Source organism: Otolemur garnettii, unplaced genomic scaffold (genome assembly GCF_000181295.1).
Source record: "Otolemur garnettii isolate 467f Iridium unplaced genomic scaffold, OtoGar3 scaffold00001, whole genome shotgun sequence".
Taxonomy (NCBI): Eukaryota; Metazoa; Chordata; class Mammalia; order Primates; family Galagidae; genus Otolemur; species Otolemur garnettii.
This window is the reverse complement of record NW_003852396.1, coordinates 19,626,309-19,629,821: the sequence shown is the minus strand read 5'-3', so window position 1 is coordinate 19,629,821 and position 3,513 is coordinate 19,626,309. Positions and strand designations below refer to the sequence as shown.

The 3,513-nt window shown below is 39.2% G+C and overlaps 1 protein-coding gene and 1 non-coding gene across 2 annotated transcripts in view; both read right to left on the bottom strand.

Annotated features, from left to right (window-relative positions):
- Positions 1-3,513, bottom strand: part of RAB30 (RAB30, member RAS oncogene family) — a 97,740-nt gene that overhangs the window by 87,489 nt on the left and 6,738 nt on the right. The window lies entirely within an intron of this gene.
- Positions 2,436-2,539, bottom strand: LOC111724542. The gene has a single exon (XR_002772827.1). It is a non-coding gene; the product is annotated as a U6 spliceosomal RNA (small nuclear RNA).

Genomic DNA, 3,513 nt, shown 5'->3' with positions numbered 1-3,513 from the left:
CCGGGCTGGGGATTCGAACCCGCCACCTTAGGTGTATGTGGCTGGCGCCTTAGCCACTTGAGCACTTGAGCCACAGGCGCCGAGCCTTTTTTTTTTTTTTTTTAAGTCTTCCAGCTTTGCTGTAACTTTCCTGCAGACAACATTCAGGAATGCCAATTGATCTCTATACCAACATCTACAACATGTCAAGTTAAATGGATGGAATCACTATCATATCAAAGAAAACTAACATTATTACTTATTATCTAATAGATAGCTTCCATTCAAATTTCCCCAATTGTCCCCAAAATGTTCTTTATAGCTTTTTTTTTTACAAGGATGACACATTGCATTTAGTTGTTGTATTTCTTTATGTAGATCAGTCCCCCTATACCTTTTATTGAGTTTTGCTGTTCATAATACTGACATTTTTAGAGATCAAAGGCCAGCCTTTTTGCAGTGTGTCCTATAATCTGGATTCATTTGATTATTTGCTCATAATTGGATTTACATTAAGCATATCTGGCAATAATTCTCCACTGATGATGTTGTGTACTTCCCATTCAATCAGGCTGTCTCATTACAACGAGTTAGCTTTCTCTTTAGTTTGTCACTGTGGCACTAGACAAGTATCACCCATTAAATAAAATGTTAAAAACAATAAATAACTATAATGTTAAAAACGGCTACCATGAGCATCAGCTATACCAAGCATAGCGTCAGACATTTGAAATGCATTATCTCATTTAAACCTCAACAACAATATTGCAAAGAAACAGAGGTTTGAAGAGATTACATAATTTGTCTGAGGACATATGCAGAGTGATTAAAAATGTGTGCATGTACATATGAACTCCAGCACATACGTACAATTTAACATATGATCGCAGGAGTTCATGGTCATTCTTAGACCTACCATGGAGGAATTAGGAACTGCTCTGTTAGGTTAATCTTGAAGAGGCCTACCTGATTTTCAAGGGTTGGATTCCCATGAGGAAGAAACTGAAAATAAATCATTTGTAATCCACATAAGATTCACTGTATTCTTATTTGGAGATAGATACCAACTCCACACTACAGCCAAGAAAACAGGGCAATGGGGTTTCCTAAATTATTACAACATGCTGATGTTTTGCTTGTCTTTTTTTCCTACTCTAGAACAAAATAAAAACAATGTTGAGCATTTTTCATACAGCTAAATATATTTTTATGAGATAAAAAGTGAGAAGTTTCCTTCAGAGTAAAAGAGGAACAAAAAAGAAAAAAAAATTTTAATTTCAGTTTAGTATGAAGGTACAGACATTTTGGTTACACTATCTGCATTTGTCAGGTAAAGTTCAAGTTGTACCATGTTTCCCCGAAAGTAAGACCTACCCCCAAAATAAGCCCTAGCAGGATTTCTATGCATTTGTTAAATATAAGCCCTACCCCGATAATAAGACCTAGTGATGGGCATGGCTATGCAGCTTATCTGCATAGCCACACCCTGCATTTCAGCCCTGAGCGGTAAGGAAGACTGGAATACCTTTTATCTGCCACAGCTCCTTTCTCTGAGCCTTTCCCTCTTGTGTGGATGCACGTGTGCGTGTACCGTGGTCACAGGCATGGACCCATGCGAATGGCTAGGGGAAAGGAGTTCACGCATCACTAGCACCAGCCCCACCAACAAGGTCAGCTCCCTCTGTCAGGTTCCAGAAGATGACTTAACTATATCTGACTAAATGTAGATTGTTGTATTATACTTAATAAAAATAAGACATCCCCTAAAAATAAGCCCTAGTGTGTCTTCTTGAGAAAAAATATAAGACACTGTCTTATTTTCGGGGAAACACAGTAGTTATGGCCGTCACGAAGGAGGTATATCTGATACCCTTACATTGTACCCGTTAGGTGAGAGCACACCAATCCCTCTGCTCACTCCCTTCTTCTCCTCTACCCCTGCCCCCTGTCCCCCAACTTGAGTTTAATCATTTTTCTCTTGTGTGGGTATGTATTTATTTGTCTACTGGTTTCATATTAGTATTGCATACAGGGACACGTGCTTCTCCATTCTTGTGATACTTTACTAAGTAGAATGTTCTCTAGCTCCATCCAGGTTAATAGAGAAGATGTAAAGTTGTCTCCATTTTTTTATTATGGCTGAATAGTATTCCACGGTATACAAATTCTACAGTTTATTAATAATACATGGAACTCCTTTTTTTTTAGAGAGAGAGACAAGAGTCTCACTTTATCAACCTTGGTAGAGTGCCGTGCCATCACAGCTCACAGCAACTTCCAACTCCTGGACTTAGACGATTCTCTTGCCTCAGCCTCCAGAACAGCTGGGACTACACGCACCCTTCACAACACCTGGCTATTTTTTTGTTGCAGTTCATCCAGGGCCAGGTTTTAACCCACCCACCACCCTCGGTATATGGGGCCAACACCCTACTCACTGAGCCACAGACACTGCCCAATATATGGAACTCTTCACAAATTTGTGTGTTATCCTTGTATAGGGGTCATGCTAATCTTCTCTATATTACTCTAATTTTATTATATGTGCTGCAGAAACCAGTAGAAAAGAAAAAAATTAAAAATTAAATAAATAAAATTAAAAAGTTAGAGGAAACTTTTTTTTTGGAGATAGTCTCTCTGGTCATCCTCCATAGAGTGCTGTGGAGTCATACCTCATAAGAACCTCAAACTCTTGGGCTCAAGTGATCCTCTTGCCTCAGCCTCCCGAGTAGCTGGGACTATAGGTATCCACCACAATGACTGGCTTTTTTAGAGATGGGGTTTTGCTTTTGCTCAGGCTCATCTAGAACTCCTGAGCTCAATCTGTCCACCTGCTTCAGCCTCCTGGAGTGCTAGGCTTGCAGGTGTGAGCCACTGAGTCAGACCAAGAGAAAACATTTTTAATTTACTATGGAAAAGTAACTATTGCCCAGAGCTCATTCAATTTTATTTTTTGTAATTTTGCTTATCTGTAAAATTCGAAAGCCTGAGACTCCCTGATTTAGGGAACTCCATGAGATTAGGATGACTTTTTGAGAAACTAACTTGAATGAAGGAAGTTCAGCCCCAAAAGAAACCGGATCTGAAATATTTCTGAATTTCCCTAAAAACCATCTACAAAACATTTCAAAGGCTGCAGGTCTCAGGAAACAAAGGGTAGGCTAAGAACATTTTACATTACTAGCCGATCTCTTTCAATATATTGCTATTTCCAGCTTTTGAATGGACCCTTAGTGACTCGGGATAGTCCATTCAGTCAACAAAGAGTCCCTAGTTCACAAAAGACTCTGTTAAGTACCTGGGTACATAGTCTAGAAAGCTTTTTCTTGCCTTCACGTCTATGTCAAAGGTCACTTGCCACTTTGTAGACATAGCCTCCTTTACGAGAAGAATGAATGCCTCCTTGGGGCTGTGCTTAGTATTGCCAAAGTTATCTCTCTGATGGTGATTATTTATACTTGTCTCCCTCCCCTGGGTGAATTCCTCTAAAGATAGTGAATTTCTATCTTACTCAATATTGGTTTTTTTTTTTTT